The sequence below is a fragment of the Pinus tabuliformis genome, chromosome 7 (assembly GCF_031772625.1).
Source record: "Pinus tabuliformis cultivar Carrire ecotype Pingquan chromosome 7, CPIR1, whole genome shotgun sequence".
NCBI lineage: Eukaryota > Viridiplantae > Streptophyta > Pinopsida > Pinales > Pinaceae > Pinus > Pinus tabuliformis.
This window is the reverse complement of record NC_142293.1, coordinates 1,888,008,586-1,888,028,353: the sequence shown is the minus strand read 5'-3', so window position 1 is coordinate 1,888,028,353 and position 19,768 is coordinate 1,888,008,586.

The window sequence follows — 19,768 nt, the reverse complement described above, 5'->3', positions numbered from 1 at the left end:
TGAAAGCATATGATCAACCAAAGAGATGGTGATGATGGAATGAAAAAACCAAGGCTCATATGGTAAAACAGGTTGATGAAGATGGAAGTCACTAGAGGTAAAAAGAGAAATGGTTTCATTTTTACACAAGCTTGAAACATGGGAAACTATGCTTGAGTATACTTGAAGATGGTTTCATTTTTTACAAGCTTGAAACATGAGAAGAAACAATGGTTGGGTTTCGTTTCATTTTTACACAAGCTTGAAACAGAAACAAACTATGCTTGGATTTGGTTTCATTTTTACACAATATTGAAACGGAAACAAACTATGCTTGGGGTTTTGTTTCATTTTACAGAAGCTTGAAACAAGAAAAGAATCATGCTCATTACCCCTTGTTTCATTTCTTACCAATCTTGACACAAGTAAAAGAACTCTTCTCATGGAGTCCTATTTCATTTTTTAAGGAGGTTGACATAGTAAAATAACTGTCCTCATATCCCTTGTTTCATTTCTTAATGATCTTGACGCAGGATAGGAACCATGCTCATGGGGCTTATTTCATTATTTAACGAGGTTGAAATAGTAGAAGAACTATCCTCATGGTGCTTGTTTAATTTTTTAACGAGCTTGCCACAAGACAAGGAACATTGCTCCAACACCTTTGATCAAATATCAAAAGAGGTTATGCCTTCCATGAGGTTCTCATAAAATGGGAGAACAACGCTCTAGAAGGAATACATGTCTAAGGATCCAAATAAAAAATAGGGCTCCAATTCCCCTAGTACATGATGTACTACACCACCTACTAGATCATCAGTAGATGTGGACATGGAACAAGTAGCCACATAATTAACTTGTGGCAGCGGTGATACCGCTTGCATATAAGAACCATTTAGGGATGATGAGTGATTTGGATTTGATTCAGGACCAATGAATGTAAGCTAATCAATGATGACAATGCTTCCTTCATGCGGGAATGACATTACTTGAAATAGGGAAGAGACAAGAGCTCCCATGACGTAAACATATTCGCAGCCAAGGAGTAGATTAAAATCCAACGGGACATGGACAACCATCACATCTATATAGACAGTATTTCTTCCCAAAGTAATAGGTAACTTAGGAAGGATCCATAATGGTTGACTAGTTCCTCTGTTAAAAGCTAACAGATTCTGGGTGGTTGGGGCAAGCTGAGGAGAACCTAAAGCTTGCCAAGTAGTTGAAGATATAATACTAACCAACGTGCCCTCATCTATTACTCTTCTATGTACAACAAAATTATAAGCATGTAATTTAATCTGGAAAGGCACATAAGATGGAAGTTGATATCCTACCAGTCGAATCCAATCATAATAAGTGACGAAACTACTCGCAGGAGGTGTCATAGGAACATGAGAGTTGCCCTCTTGCTATATGGGAACATGAGAATTGTTCTCATGCACCTCAGGAATAAGAGGATTTCCCTCCAGTTCATTTAAACTAAAGAAACTATAAACACCTGAGCAGTATGAGGTTCACGCTCTACCGGAAAGGTATGGTTAACTGAAGGTGGAGTGAATTCTACTATTTTCTCAACCAATGGTTGGTTGAGAATGGACTCACGAGACTCACTTCCAGAGAGAACGTGGTTGAACAAAGATTGATTTTGATCAATCACTTGATCAACTAACAAAGGATGAGGGGAAATCTTATAATAATCAACCAGAAGATGAGATTAAGAAGTTGCATAGTTTTCCATCTCCTTGGAATCTTCATCCATAAGAGGACAAAGGTGAATGGGATGATTACCTTCACACAACTTATAAGGAAATTTTTCTTTTCCCTTTTTCGCATGGACCTTATTGTTACTAGTTGAAGTTTTATCACCAAAATTATCTCTAGAGGCTAATGACAAAGGTTGATGTGAACCTGTGGACCACACTTCTAAGACTTTGGGAATACCAAGACAATTATGAAGAAGGTCGTCACCCTTATGTAACGTGTAAGGGAATTTTACTTTCTAGGTCTAGTTGGAATATTTTTATACATTAGTTGCATCCATAGAAATGGTTGCTTGATTTCCCTTGGTTATTTGGCTTCTTCTTCTTCATCCTCTTCTTCTTCTTCCTAGCTTCTTGGTTAGTAAACTCCAAACTTTAACCAGGTGAAGAGGAAGAATGCAGTGAAGAAACAGGAAAAGAAGGCGAGGGTTCAACTTTAGGATCAACATGAGGTTGATGTTATTCAAGTGGAGGAGAACTTGGTTGAAAATCAGTTTGGACACTCGAAACCACTGAGGTTGAAAACAAGCAAATGGGTAGACCAATGGTCAATCCATGAAGGGACACTGTTTCCATATAGGGAGCATCGGTATTTCGAAAAGAAGGAAAAGAGATAGGATTCCTATTAGACGGGTTTCCTTGATGGGTAGACTCAGGAAATGGTGCCATCAGTATCAACCTAAGATCTACTAAGGAGTATTTCCACGAGAAGAGTTTTTTTCCTGGGTCAATTAATAGATTTTATAAATTAACAAAATAAAATAAAAGAGGGGTAATCCAGGCAAGAGTGTTTACCAAGTATCCATGAACCAAAATATACAACTTAGCTAAAACCAAGGACTTAACGTGCGGTGGCCAATCTCCCTGAATGTTGTGTTTCGTGTATCATGTTTACAAGACGACTGACTTGGTTACCTGCGGCTAAAACATAGAAACCTAATGGGGTATCCCAATATATACTCGAAGGTATGGGGAGCACAGGTATGTGTTAGCATTCTCTAATGCATAACGTTTGGTGAGAGCGTTCCGATATACTTTCCATATTGGAGTGCCTCTGATATACTCGAGTGTACTAGAGAACGTCTGATATACTTTCATACTTGAATAGGATTTCACCCCTAGGATATAATGTAGGAAGTTAACAACAACTGCTAGGTTTATAGACACTGAACATGTCTTTATCCTAGACCTATAAATGTTTGTGTTAACTTCCAAATGCTCCTTTGGTTAATTGAGGTAAATTTTCAGTTTATCTTCAATTAAGTTTTGGTTTTATGGCTCAAAATAATGTCACATGAATGCCTAATATGCAACTATATCAGAAAATGAAAACTTTTCATTTTAATGAAAGCTATAATAATTAAGAAAGCAATCCCAATCAATAATTAATCAAACAAAATGCATCAAGCAAAATGCCTTTCACTAACTCTCACTTTCGTCTTCCAAATGCAATACCAAAAGTAAAAATGATTTTCACTTTTCACTATCCTAAATGCAACTTTTTTGAAAGAAAAATGATTCTTCTTTACTAAGATGCACTTATATGAATTATGATTTTCTTTTCTTTTTGAGTGACTTGATGCACTTAATACAATTTTTAGCTTTCAATCACTAAAAAATGTTATCTATTTTCAATCATGAATTTCAAAAAATAAATTTTGAATGTAACTAATCTAATGCATTTTCACAAAAAGTAAATTTTGAAAGACAAGCTAAAACAAATCTAAAATGATGTTTTCAATTATTTCCACATAAACCAACACTAAATCGATCATCAAAACCAAAATCTCAATGCCACCAACAAGTAGCAAGCGATGACCAATTGATTAGAAACCCTAGAACTTGATCAAATTTCACATCAAAGCCAACGAGGCAATTTTGCATATTTATCAAGGCAATGAATCAAAAGCACTGGTAAGTCCAAGCATTCAAGATGGGGAAAGACCTCAGGGGCCAAGACACACTTGATTCTAAGACAGGAACCTAAAATATTATCACATTCAAGGATCAATGCTACTTTAAATAGAAAAACTCGTGCTAACACGGTCATCAACGCTAGTTTTCATAGAAAAACCCATGTTGGTTGGGGTCATTAGCACTACTTTATATAGAAAAATCGTGCTAATTTTTTAGCGCAATAAAATAGTAGAAAACAGGGTTTTCAACGTGACTTTACAGGTAAAAACTAGCGTTTCCAGCGAAATTATCACAATTAAAACTAGCGCTCAGCATCGAATATGGGAAAAAACAAATGATTCCAAAAAAGCAATCCAGACTTAGCAATATAAGGCAGTGATCAGTGATTGTGCAGACCTATACTGACTCAAAGAAGCCGAGAAATCGATGGTTGGTCAATCTAATCGAACGATCAGATTAACGAAATGCATGGAAAGGTTATAGCTTCCCTAGGTTGCCATGTTTTTGTGTAGGTAAATCCTCTCTGTCCAATCCATCTAGCCCAATGAGTGGGTCTAACAACAATCTAGATAATCTACAAGACACTTTCCTAGATTACAATCAAAATACGAGAAGAGGAAGGAGACCTACCTCGCTCTGATGATATAATGCTATAATTGGGGAAGAAGAGTAGCATAATCCTAGATTATATATAGGTGTATAAATCTATTGTTTTTTTTCAAAATTATATAATGTGTAAGGGGAGGTATGCAATCACTTTCCTCTATCATATTTGTATCCTTCTCTGCTTTGAAGAAAATTATAGCTTGAATTTCCCATTTTATTTATGTAAAAAATTTGGCAAATGGAAAAATGCATATGGCAGAACCTAGGAATGTGAGTCATAGATTGTATCGTCATGGTCTAATTAAAATAACTATGTTGGAGGAAGTACATAAAAAGGTTGATCATTGGGATGCCTTCCTGGTTCATAATAGACTCATTGATGTGGGTATTGCATATGAGGAGATACCCAAGTAAGAAAATAATGTTTATGAACACAATAATTAGATTGATAGTGAATACCCTAGTCTTCATGAGATTGAATATTTTCTTACCTATCGAGAAAGTTATAGAAGAACCAAAAATGGACATGGCCAACTTTCTATAGATGTTCGTAAGATAATTGCTAGGAGCATGACTAAGAAGAAACTTCCAAAAAAAACTATTGAGCCTCTGCAACTAGTTACCACATGTCCTCCTAAAGATGTTACTTTTGTTATCACCCTGTAATTTGAAGGTTGTAAGACAAATCACAACAATGTAACATAAAACCAACTTCGAGATGGGAATCTAGCCCTTCCAATCCCAGAGAGGGCTCCTTGTTTAAAATTTATCTTTGTTTCTTGAAAATCTTATAGTAGTTATGACAGTACTTGTGTTTTGGGTTTTGGAAGACTAATTGTATTCAATTTGATTAGAATCTATTGTGCAATGGAGTCAAAAGGTAAACTGGATGATTGCATCAATTTTCACATAGTAAACTCAGGGAAAGTTAGGAATATTTATTCCATCTTTCAAAATAATAAGTGGATGATGTGAAAACAATGAAAACCTTAAGGAAAGCTAAAGAGCAATTAAGAATTTTTTAGTGTGGCTTTCAATCAATCAGGGAAAACTAAAGAGAAGTCAAGAATTCTTTAGTATGGCCTTCAGTAGAAAACATACAGATTGCAAAAGGAGCGAGAATAAGGTACTCAAAGGTAAATCCTATTCATCATATATTTTTTTTCAATTAGAATTTAGATGATTACAGTGAAACACTTTAATATAAGAAGAACATTACCAGTATTTAAGTCACACGAATCCTATGAATGATCTGCTTAGTATTAATGCTGGAGTGCTTTAAAAAAAACTTACAATGCTCCAACATATCACTAATATTTCTGATCTCAAAAAATCGACACCTAATACTTCAAAAGCAGAAGTATTTATAAAAAAATTACGAACTGTTTACAATAAATGTTGTCTCTAACAGACAGGACATTTTTACACTATAGATGAACTAAAAAGCTCTAACTGCTGCAGATTAATAGTTCTGATGGAATGTGTTGTGAAATTGTTGTGGTTGTGGAAGTGGGAGTAGGTAGGATGTGAACCCAAATTATATGCAGATGTATCTCTCTTTTTCTTAGTAATTCACTTAACTGCTTTTTGATCCTCTGACTTGATAATTTGAGACTTCCCTCACTTATAATGATCCTGTGACTGCCATGCTGTTCTCTTATCCATTAGAGTCACAAAATATTTTGGAAAATATATAATAATATATATATTTGAATAATATTTCCAAAATATTTTAAATGAAATTTATAATTAATTTTCTACAAAACCATGTGTTGTTTCCAATCCATGGTTTTGTTTCATCTTTCCATGAATTCGCAGCACCATGTGTAGTTTTGTTTCTATTACTCATTTCTCTCTAAACTAATTCTATGTGTATGTAAATTCCTTTTACCCTTATAGAATAAGGGGATGGTTTTGCAAAACCATGTGTTGTTTTGTATGGTTGGATGAGTATTCTCACTTTACTCTTTTACTTTCACCTGCAACATGATTTTACTCATGTAAATTGATTTCACCATGTGTATGAATTGATTTCACCTTAATCTTTTATCATTAAAAGCATTTAGATGAATGCTATCTTTGCTTTCTTGTACATTAATTTCATGTGAAATTTTCCCTTTTATTTTCGATAATAAATTCATGGCATCCGTGAAATTTATTTCATGTGTAGCTATAAAAGTATTTTACCATTGAATCTCATTCCACAACCTTAGTCTCATATTTCCTATACCTATATAATTTTACGTCAAGTATGGCCCTATATTCCCGTAACATTTATAATATTCAAAACCAAAACAATTAATAGTTTATCGCGCTTTAAAGTGGTAGGTGGTATTATTTTGGAGGACGCGATATAACGTGGGGTTGCTGTGGGGTTGCCGCGTAGCAAAAAGGTGGGCTAGGAAAACCACTGATCTCACGTGCTTTTTGAGTGTTAAGTGTTGGATGAGCTAAGTGGGCGATATGGAATTTTAACTGTTCATTTATTTTTATGAATCTCGAGGAAAATAAAAATAAGGGGGTTGAATTCTTAGTGCGGGGTGGGCCATTGGCTGATTTTGCAAGGGGAAGAGGTAGTATAGGCTTTCAGGGAGAAATTTATATAAAGTCCAAAACTTTGTATTAATAGGGTTTTGTGAAGTAAGGGGTAAAAAGAGGGATTATATATCTATATATTTTACTTTATGGGATTTTTCCCACATTCACAAGGGAACATCCTTCATGATCGTTTATATAAGCCCATAGCCTAAGGGTACCCACTTCTACTTGGTGTTAGATGTGCTAGGCTTAGGTATTGGGAATGCAGGTCACATGTAGATGGAGTGGGAGCTAAGCTTTCAGGCTTATTTTTCATGCAAATTTCAATAAAATCGAAGGCTTTAAAACCAGAAGTGATCCGAAATTGATGAAAGAAAAACAATAAGGTATTACAAAATCATGTGCATGGATGTGCCTATGTTACTTTACGCGACGGATCGATAATATTGTGAAATACAAAGACACTAAGGCAATTAGAGAAAACAAAATAGTCAAAACATATAAACACAACAAGTTTAATAAGGAGTTCACCCAATACTCCTAGGGTACATCTCCCGGTCCAGCCTGCAGTGGTGGCCTCTCTATTATGTTTTCAAAGCAATGTTTTTTTACAACAATGAGTTCATATTGAGTCTCGCTCAACAGATAGAAATCAACAAGACTGTACTTGGATTCCCCAAGTATCTGGAGTACATAGACTCTCCTTACCGATTCTCGACCTCCTATGGATCACAATGTTATGAGTCCAATCTGAGACTCAATACATGACAAGCATTTACAAAGGAGTTCGCTTGAACCTCTCAAGCCTTCTTTGGAGTACACAGACTCTCAGACTCTCTTTGTCTCTGTCTCTGACTCGATGCTGCCTTTTCTCCTGTAGATCAGCTCGGATTCTTCTCTTTGTTCTCTGATCTCAGCTTTCCGCTTCTAACTTTCTTGTCTCTCTCTCTCTGTTAGTTCATGTCTTTAAAGCCAATCTGCTTTCTGGTTGTTCATTTCTGCTTCCCATCTTTCTAGTTCCCCTGCCTTTGTTCATTTGAATTCCTCTATTCCACGTCATCATTATTGTATAGTGCCTCACAGAGAGGTGGCCAATTTTTTCATAACAAACCGAGTGTCATTTTTCTTGGACGTTTTCAAAATGACCGCTTATTCCATTAAATCCCGGACTGCTTATGAAACACGTCCTTCGGCCAACGCATCATCCACGTCGGACTTAAAATCCTATACAACTCTGTCTATTTACCTCGTTAGGTCTAGTCATCCATCGGAACACATTTCCACCGTCAATCTAGAGCCTCCAGATCCTATGATATCTGTCCATATTGGGTGGCTAAGTAACATGATGTTTACCCGTCCGATGTAAGCAGTTTTCTCTCTCTTCCACTAGACATGTGGCACCCATTGTGTGGCATCGAGCGGGACTCAGTTGAAACCGCTTACCATTCAAAACCCTTCTGATATTCTGCCAGTTTTTGTGGGCCTACTTCTAATGGAATCAGCGTGATATCCATTGCATTTCATGATTTTTCGGGCCTAAGCACTCGGGGCTTTTCCTTCTTTGAGAGGTTTTCATTGCGATATGCGATTAGTGACTTGTCGCTAATCGCATATCAAAAACTACCCCCGTTTCTTGAAATGACCTCCCGTTCTGCTAATTTGTGACACACCATGTTACCATGGGCTAACGGTCTACGTGCTTGACGGAGGGTCATCATTGCTCCACGCTAATCACAAATTGCAACTATTACGAGGATATCTCTGATAAGCTCTATCTTTATAAGACTTTGAAACTTTGGCATGAATTTTACAGAGTTCGTGAAAACTTAGAGAGTGTTCTAGGATCCAATTCGGATCAGAGCCTTCTGATTGAAAAAGATTTTAGACCACCAAAAGTTGGTTTTAAGCATAAATCGATTGAGGGTACAAATTCCACTGGTACCCACTTTCTATCAATTTCACACTACTTGGTTTTAAACCTTTGAGTCCAATCCTGACGTACTCAACATCCCCTCTGCGCGTAGTTCTCACCTTCCTATCCGAAACTGTATCTTCCAACAATTCATTGAGATATTCAGGTAATAGATCATCAATAGAAGGCAGCTGAATCTGCTCTTCGGGATCTTCAATAAATGAAGGTTCAAATAGTCTCATTCTTTCTGCATTAATAACTTCACCTTCCATTCTGTCTTTTCTGATATATAACTAGACTTCATCACCAACATGGAAACTATGGTCAATCCGATGCTTATCATGCCTTTCCTTGTACTTGGCTTGGCTCCTTTCCAGTTGCTCCTGTACTGCCTGGTGAATCTCTTGGATTTGTTTAATGAACTTGGTTTCCTTGTCCACATCACTGTGTCCATCAACCGTTATGTCTTTACCAAAGACAAAATCCAAGGGAGACATTGGTGTGAAACCAAAACAGGTCTCAAAAGGAGATATTTGTGTAGAAGAATGTTTAGCACGGTTGTAAGTATGCTGCACATAACATATATGTTCATCCCAAAGCTTGGGATGCTTGTTGCAATAGCCTCTAAGCAAGTGGATCATTGTCCTATTGACCACTTTTGTTTGGCCATCTCTTTGTGGATGAAAGGTTGTGTTGTTCCTCAATCTGGTGTCCATCAAATCCCACAGACTTGACCAAAACATCCCAAAAAATCGGGAATCTCGATCAGATACAATGTAAGTGGGTAATCCAAAATGAACCCATACATGTTGAAAGAACAACTTTGTTGTTTGTTCAATTGTAATATGTTTGTCACAGGGTATTAAAATGCACCTTTTGTTGAACCTATCCACAATAACATATAAATAGTCATGACCTTTCCTAGATTTAGGCAGTCCCCCAACAAAGTCCATGGAATCACTTTCCCAAGGATGAGAAGGAACTAGTAGTGGAGTGTACAAGCCTAGTTTTCTATTGCTGAGCTTGCTTTTAGCACACATAGTACACCCTCTTACATATCTAGAAACTGTCTCATTCACTTTTGGCCAATAACAAAATCTTTGCAGTTGTGCAATTGTTTTACTTACACCAAAGTGACCTGATATTAGAGAAGTGTGTGCTTCTCAAATTATCTTTACTCTTTTAGTTTGTGAAATGCATAACTTTCCAAAATGATACAAGAGTTAGTCCTTAATATGATAATCCAATTCTTCTACTTGTTTTCCACAACTTAAAGTTCCATATACATCTTTAAAATCTATATCTTGAGCATATTGTTCGATGTATCTTTCATGCAATACTTAATTATGCTTAAGTATAGTAGATGCATTTATGATTGCTCTGGACATCATATCTATAACTTTATTGTGTATTCCCTTTTTATATCTAATGACAAGATGAAATTGTTGTAGAAAACCCATCCACTTATAGTGTCTTGATTGTTGCAACTTAGTTTGGGAGTGTAAATATTGAAGGGGTTGATGATCAGTATGTATAACTCTCTCTTTTCCCATTAAATAATGTTTCGACTTTTTCACACTCTGTATTAATGCATACAATTCCTTATCATATGTGAGATAATTAACTATTGCAGAATTAAATTTCTCAGAATGATAACATATGGGTTTATCGTGTTGCATCAACACTGCTCCCATGGCATAGTCACTGACATCTGTTTTAATCTCAAATTGTCTTTAAAGATAGGGTAGTGCTAATACTGGTGTTGTACTAATCTTTTATTTTAAGGTGTCGAAGGCTTTCTATTGTTTGCCTCCCCATTGAAACACCTTGTTCAATCTAGTTAAAGCATGTAAGGGAGATGCAATCAAGGAAAAGTTAGTAATAAAATTTCTCCAATATTGTGTTGCTCCTAAGAAGCTTCTAACCTCTATAGCAGATTTGGGTTTAGGCCAGTTTATAATGACTACAACCTTAGAGGGATCTATCTTCAATTCCCCACTCCCTACAATATGACCCAAATAATTAAATGATGTTTTGTCAAATTCAAATTTTGAGAGCTTAACATAGAGATTTTTTCTTTTCAAAACATCTAGAGTCTTCTTGACATGCTTCAAATGTTCTTCCCATGTTTTACTATATATAAGAATGTCATCTAAATATACAATGACAAAATCATCAATAAAAGGCCTGAGTACATCATTCATTACTCTCATCAAAGTAGCAGGAGAATTAGTTAAGCCAAAAGGCACCACTATGCAAGTCAAACTTGGAAAAGTAAACAACTTCTTTCAACTGATCTAATAGATCATCTATGCGAGGAAGGGGATAACGGTTTTTTATTGTTATCTTATTCAGTGCTCGATAATCAATGCACATTATCCATGAGCCATCTTTCTTTCTCATGAAGACAATTGGATACCCACATGGTGATGTGCTAGGTCTTATAAACCCTTTCTTGAGCAACTCCTGTACCTTTTTCTTGATTTTTGCATTCTCTAAAGCAGAGAACTTGTACATTCCAATGTTAGGCAATGGAGCATCTTGCTGCAAATTAATATAATGTACTATTTCCTTTTGCGGTGGTAGACTTTTAGGTTCTTGAAATAGCATATCATATTTTGAAACAAATTTTTCTAAATTAGCTTGTTGTTTAGCATTACATCCCTCAAATATACTAGTTTTATCAGGTTACTTTTCCTTTACAACCATCAGTTAAAATTGTTTGCATGAATTTACAATTCTTTTCATTGAACCTGAGTTTATGAGCTCTTACAATATATTTGATTCCATCTTTAACGAGTTGGTACTTGTTTTCAGCTCTATAGAAAATAGCTTTCCTATCATACAAGTAAGGACTTCCTAAAAAAATTCCACATATATCCAAAGGAATTATATCTAACTCAACCTCGTCTACAAATGTTGACCCAAAAGAAAACTTAACTTTACATTGCCTAGTCACTTTTAGCTTTTCCTTATCACATAACCAACCTAATGGATATGGCTTCTTGTGACGTGTGGTTAGTAATCCCAGATTCTTTACAATTGCTTCAAAAATTAAATTTACTTATGAGCCACTATCAAACAAAGTATCAATCTTCTGATTCTTGGAAATAACTCGAATATGAAAAATGTCATGTCTTTTTCTCATTTTCTTCATTATCAGTAGATTGTGCAGAATTACTAGTAGATGCTTTAGAATTTTTACCTTTTATACATGTGGCTGCGATTGTTGTTTCCTCTCCTTAGTCTGACCCCAAATCATTTTGAATAGCTGAAACAATCTTCTTCCTTTTGCCATCGAACTTCTTGGGTCTTAGCTCTAGATGCAGAATCCAATAGTTTTCATCATCATGTCCATCCTTCTTGCAGTGAGTGCATGAAGGCTTGGTCTTTTGTACAACACTTTTCTTCCTCTCTTTCCATTTCTGCTTTTTCTTTTCATTGTTTTTTCTTGCGGTGGGTTTTGATGACCCCCCAACTTCTGGGTTCACATTCTTTCCCCTAGCCTCTAGATGTGTAGCCTAAAAAGATACCTCATCTATGCTAGTGGGATTAAACAAGAGAATGGTGTGCTTTAAATAGCTGTGTAGACCACCTATATACTTCAGCAGAGTTTCAGGCGAGTCTAAAGAAATTCCTAGAATCAAAGTTATTTTTCTAAATTCTTGAGTGTAACCTTGTACACTTTTCCCTTTTAGTTAGCAAAGAGTTTGCCAGCTCATCATGGCCTGCTACATATAATTTAGTGGATATAATTTCTTTTTTATTGGAGAAACAAAGTCACTTCAGACAGAAAGAATTTTACCATGATTCTTCATTTCAGCTTGTGTCCTCCCTTCCCACCATTCCAAGGCAGTGCCTCCAAGGCGTGGGTGTTATAGACATATTTGGTCACATCAAACCCAAACTTATATGTCGATAAAAAGGGATCATCAACCCGTAAAAGAGTTGTTTCATACCCTAAAATAACATAGTAATCTAATTACATCATTCTCCAAAAGTTCCATCTAAGAAACCATCCAGAAATTGCCTAAACTGAACCATACTTACTGCTCCACTGGCAAAGTGCAATGCATACTGAGTGGTAAATTTCCAGGGTGTGATGCATAGTAATTAGGACTTCTATAAGGTGCGAAGGGAGAGGATGGACAAATGTTCGAGACAATTTGCTAGGTGGTTGCTCATGGAATCTTCTAGAAACTTCTCCTGTGCCACTTTCCTCTCTGAATTCGCCCAAGGATGAGTAAGAGATCTAAGAAATCTCCAAGTGGAACCAATTGTAACAAGTGGAGTGACACTAATCAAACCCCATGGATGACTCACACCCTTGCACACATCTATAAATGGATCCCTCATCTAAGAGATCTCGAGGCTGCGATATTGTGAATTCCAAGGAAGTGCTGATAGTTTGTAATTGAGGAAGGAGCATTGTATTGTTGGTGTGATCTTTCTATTTCATGAGGTGAAGAGTGATTGGAGCTGGGAGGATGATTCTGGATTAGAAAACCGAGTTTTAGTTCTCCCTTCTATTAATAAAGTTCTTCAAGTTTTCTTCCATATGATTGTGAAATTTTGAATGTTAGCATTTGTGAATGCTATCATTTGTGAATTATATATCTGATTCTGTAATGTTTATGTTGTAATAGATCATGATGCTTTGATGGTTCTTTATTGCTGTACTCTTGTAAGTACTCTCCAAGCGTGTTAAGTACGGGGAGGAGTTGCAAGCTCTGTCAAGGGGGAGAGAGATCAAGCAAGGGATTAAGCAGAAGTTCCAGGTACCCTTCGAACTTCTCTTGCTCTGCAATTGCATAGTATTTGAATGTTTCTTTAGTCAGCCATGTAGCCTTCGAACTGCTCTTTCTCTGCAATTGCATAGTAGAGGAATGTTGCTTTAGTCAATCTATAGTTTAGTTTATGAATTAAACATTTGACTTACAAGCACATCTAGATGCCCTTTTGGTAGCTCAGTAACCTCTCAAGACATTCCTTCATATTTTGCTCTTTACTGTTCATCAAAACCCACCTTAACTCATTGAAAACAGCTGCACATCTGAGCCAAAACCCATCTCAGTTGCACTCCCTGGACCATCGCATTGTCTCCCACTATGACTCAGTATGCATAGCACCTCCCGAGTGTAGTAAGTGTGATGCATCTCAATTTCTATGAAGCCCGGGTGTGATGACTGAGTGAACTCTTTTTCCATTCTAGAAATTGAGGGTTTTGACCTTGTTTTCAGTTTTGTTTGGTTGTTTTTCTGCTTATGAACAGTGCCTCCTTACTGAAGCCCACTTGCATCACATATATAAGCCTCCATCAGATTAGGATTAGTGAATTTTTTTGTGTATTTTTTCATCATTTAGAATCCTTTGTGGAAAATTTGTTTAAATCAATTTGTCACTTTGGTACAAAAAGTGTTGTAATTGTCATTTTGTGTCGAAAAGAGAAGTGTTGTGAATTATTCCTTCCTTTGACAGTCGATTGAAATTTTCTTCGTGTATTTGATTTGATTTTTTTTTATTCGAAGTGTCAAAATAATTTTTATTCAAAATTGAAAAGTGTCGTTGAGTCTTCCTTTCTCTTTGAAGAAAAAATTGTTGAAAATGACATTTTGAAAGAAATATTTCAGATCTTTGCTGCATTTAGTTTTCCTTTTGGAATTTCTCACATTAACGAGAATGAAAAAAATACATGCATTTTCATTTAGCTTTTTTGTTTTGTGTGCGAAAAATGATTTAGGAAAATTCACTAGTGTGTGCACTTTGCACTTTGTTTGAGAGAATTGTAATCTTCTTTCCCTAGTAGCTAGGATTTCCATTGATCAAAATAAACAAAGACTGTTTATCATTGTAGATTTCATTTTAGGAATTTCAAATCATCATCATGCGGTGAACCATTGAAAGGAAAACTTTAAACAAGATCAAATTTAAAATAAATTTCAATGTGTTATGAAACCAACTCAACAAAAGACAGAAAAGAAAGATCAACGCCTTAGAATTCAGCCTCTTCGAGGGGGAAACCTCCTTTACATTACATAAATGAAGAATTCTTGGATGCCACAAATGACAAAACCTCCTTTCTATATATAGGATTCTAAAGAGTCACAATATAATCCAGCCGACCTAACAATAATAATATAAAGCCACAAAAATAACAATAGAGGGATTCTATGGGGCACATAAATAACAATATGGGGGTAATAGGGGCACAACAATATAAATAAGGGGTATAACTACAATAGTAATGGGGTAATCACTAGTATTATAGGGACCCAACACAATGAACATAACAATGCTTTGGAACTTAACGCAACATATCTAGAGGTCTAGGCTAGAAACATGTTCCGGTGTCATTAAAACTAGTAACTATCATCTTCATTGAAGGTTGGGTGATTCCTCCTCCTTGATATGACAAGTGCTAGCATGGACTTGTGCTCCCCATACTGACGCGTATATATTGGGAAACCACAATAGGCCTATATCCTTTATCCATAGGAAGCTAAGTCTATCGCCTTATTGATCGCATTGCACTGAACACAGCATTCGGGAAGATTGACTATCGTACATAAGTCCTTGGTAATTTCTCTTTAATTTATCACCATGGTGTATATTGCAGTTTTGCGATTGGTTTGGTAATCGCTCTGTTTATATTTTCCAGAGTAGCCACTTTTGTTCCTTTTTGACTCTTTAAAAGAAAAGGTCCATCTGAGCACTTGTCCTTTCAAGCTCATTAAAAATTGAAGGAGATTAGAGTCATCTTTATCTTTTTCTCGACTCTTAAAAATTGAAAAAGCAAAGTTGTGTAAAAACATCTTTAAAATTAATTGAATTTGGAATAACATCCATGTTACTTAGGTGATCTTAGGTTGAGACATATGGCAACGAATCCAGAGTCCACTGATCAAGGAATCTCTTTTGAGGGGAATCCTAGTCTTGTTCCTTCTTGGGGAAATATCGGTGCTCCTTATTTGGCTACATTTTCCCTTATGGGAATTACCATTGGCCTGCCAGTATTGCTATTTTCAACCTTTGTGGTTCAAAATTCCATCATTTCTTTGCAAGTGAATACACCTCCATTTGATCTTGAAGTTGACCCTTCACCTTCTTCCTCATTTTTTTCTCCCTCCCCTTCTTCCTCTTCACTTGGCGAAAGTAGCGATACTAGTAACTAGGTGGATGAGAAGAAGAAGAAAGGGAAGGAGAAGAAGAAGAAGCTAATTTAGCAAGGGGGAAACCAAGCAACCATTGCTTTGAATGCATCATCTAGTGAAAATATGTGCATTAATGTTCCCAAACCCAAAAATCCATGCATAATTTGTGCAGGAGACCATTTTCATCGTGATTGTCCTTACTTTCCTTGGATCTTGAAAGAATGGTCTCCCCGTTCAAACCATCCCATGTCATTAACTTCTGGAGATCATGTTGGTAACACACATTCAACTAGTGATAGTAATGTTCATGGACAAAGGAGAAAGGTCAAGGTTCCATGTAGGTTATGTGAAGGTAACCATTCCCTTCACCTTTGTCCTTTTTTGGATGAAGCCAAAAGAGTGTTGGATAATCGTCCTGCTTCACCGTAGTGGCTTACATCTGGATACAAGAAACTCTCCCTAATTCCTTCACTAGTTGAAAACTCGAATGACTTAAATCAACCGTCGGTCAAAACCACTCTCTCTGAAAGTGAATCTTGTGAGTTTATACCCAACAAAAGTCAACAGGTCAAGGTAAAAATTAACCCAATTTCACCTTCAGCTAATCGTACCTTTCTCAAAGAGAGTGAAAATGATATCATTTAAGTTCTTTTTGTTACTTCAGATTCTAATGAAATTGGGGGCAATCCGCATGTTCCATCTAGATAGGAGGAAAACCCTCCAGTTCTTGTAACTCAAGGGGTTAATTCTCCCATCCTGTCGATACCCCCTCCAAGTAGTCTAGTCACTTCCTTTCACTGGAATCGACTAGCAAGATCCTACCTTCTTCTTATATACCTTTCCGGATCATACTACAAATTTATAAAATGACCGTGTCCGACACTATTATAGATGAAGGTGCATCATTGAGTATCCTTTCCTCAACTTCTTGGAAAGCACTTGGTTCTCCATCGCTTATGTTTGTTACACATAATATATTAGGCTTTAACAAAAAAACCAGTTGACCATTAGGGATCCTTCCTAAGTTACCAGTCACTTTGGGAGGGAAAATCGTTCATCTGAAAGTGATGATAATTCCAAGACCGTTAGATTACAATTTACTTCTTGGGCGTGACTACGTTTATAACATGGAAGCTACCATTTCAACACTCTTCTGAGTGATGTGTCTCCCACATGAAGGCAAGATAGTCACCGTTGACCATCTTTCATTTCCCGATACAAACATAGCTCCAAGTCAATCATCAACCCTAAATGGTCCATTTACATCAACGGTATCACTTGAATCTTCATTCCATCCACCTGATAACCACGAGTAATCTAGTGAATGTAATGAAGCTTGGGGGGGAGCATGCACCTAATTGAAAATATAAGTTTCCCTGTAGGCTATGTGGTTGGTCTAACACACCATTCATCTTTGTCTATTCTGGACAAAGCCAAAGAGGTGTTTTTTCTATTCTAGACAAACTAAAAAGGTATTTTTGTCTATTCTGGACAAAACCATCCTGCCTCACCGCAGTAATTTCCATCTGGTTACACGAGACTCTCCTTTTCATCATGTTGGGGACATGCCAACCATTTTTCAAGCATAGCTTTGTCATTTCAAGCTTGTGTAAAAATAAAACTGACACCAAGCATATTCTTTCATTTCGAGATTGTGTAAAAATGAAACTGAAATACAAGCATAGTTTTGTCATTTTGAGCTTGTGTAAAAATGAAACTGACTCTAAGCATATTTTTTCATTTCAAGCTTATGTAAAAATGAAACTGAATCCAAGAATATTTCGCCCATGGTTCAATCTTGTCAAAAAAAAATGAACCCACCTTCAACCAAATAACCTTTGTGATTGCCATTCTATCCGCCTTTTGAGCCTTGGTTGTGTACCTCCCATCACCACCATCCCTTTGGCCAATCATACGCTCTCATTTGGTTGTTTTACCCCTTTTAAGGAACAATTGCAATGAGTGGTCTTATTAGCCAGCCTCTTCACAGAATTCAATGTGTTTTGAGAAGTTCCAAATTCACTAGAACCAGTTGCTACCTTAGACACCACTCGTTCCTCAAAATCGAGTCTCCTTTAAACCCTTTTTAGACTCGTTAAATATGAAAACATTGTCGGGCGCAGGTCTTTCTAGCTCGTTAAAGTGATTGGAAATGTCATCCCTCCTATGTGATTTTATACTTTTTTGGACCCGAGGGATTATCTTATGAAAAATTCAAGCACTTGTCTTTTCAGCTCGTTAAAGTGATTGTAAAAGTCATCCCTTTTGTATTATTTTATCCTTTTTCGGACCTGAGGGATTATTTTACAAAAAATAACTTATGGAGTTTTCTTTTCATTCCTTTTCAAACTATCTAAACATGAAAAGGACCGAGTTATCCTTGTCGTTAAACTTGTTAAAATAATAGTGACAAACTTGTCCATTCTAGACAAGACTGAGTTTCACTGTCGCTAGACTCATTAAAACATAGCGGCAGGTTTTCCCGAAGGGTGAATTATAGAACAAACATATGTTATCCTCCTCAAGCTTGACAAAAATAAAGAGGTACTGGTCAGCAATGACTAGGGAAAAAGGGAAAAAACTTGAAGAATTTATGGTAGCAGGTCGCTCTTAAACATGACACTTTCACTTCATCACCGTGATTGAGTTGGGTTGGGTAATTGCATTCACAGGTCATCTCACCATTGGTCTTTGACACCATCCATCTTTTGGGGTTAAGGCTACTAATTCATCTCAGTGTTACCGACATGTTCAAGAGAAGTCATTCAATCGAGAATTCACAATCTATTTAATGTCCCATCCACTGCAATACCTCCAACCTTCATTTTTCATGACCACCATCCCTGAACCTTGTGTCGTCAGTCCGTTTTCACCTCCGGAAATCATTTGCTTCATTTTGTGTCGTAGATGTGGGATAAATTAAGGCCCTCCTACGACGAGTTTCTTCTTGTCGACATCAGCTCATTATCCAAGAAGCTGACTTAGAAACAACCCTTTTAGTGCTTTGAAGCTTGCATACGTCAATGGCAAGTTCCTCACTTCCGCAACAGGTTGACATTAATGGCCATCAACCGAAAGATCTTGCGTGGTGTTCAACATCAAAACATATATTCAAACCATGTGAATTCTACTGTAGTACCTTGTGGATCATTATCATTATCAGTGATTCCTCTCGCGTCTATTAACAGCTCACATTATTGGTTGGTAATCACGCGATGTCTTTCCATGTTCGACTTCAAAACATCTCTTCGCATTGATTGACTTGTACATTGAGCGAATATTGAACAAGTTTGAAGACCCCAGATCTAGTTTCATCCATCCGAGCTACGATATTTTCAAAGATATAAAAACATGAAATGTACAAAGACATTGCACAGATAGTCATCTGAACCATAGATGATGACTCTATATCTGAAGATTCACTAGTCTGTATCTGTAAACGACTATCTGATCTATGTACATGAAATGAATTTATAAAGTCAAGCATGGGAATGCCTCCCTCGGCCAGATCATGAAAACTATACCATGATGATGTAGTGTGTTGTAACTTATGCAAGTCACCCTCCAGTTCGACACTTCGGATCCTCATGATAAAGCATTTCACCCGACATCAATATTTACGACTTCATGCTTTAGGGGGAAACTGTTATAGACATATTTGGGCACATCAACCCCAAACTTATATGTCGATAAACTAGGGCTCATCAACCCCTAAAGAGTTGTTTCATACCCTAAAAGAACATAGTCATCTGATTACATCATTCCCCAAAAGATCCATCTGAGAAACCATCCAGAAATTGCCTAAACTGAACCATACTAACTGCTCCACTAGCAAAGTGCGATGCATACTGAGTGGTACACTGCCAAGCTGCAATGCATACTAATTAGGCCTTCTATAGGGT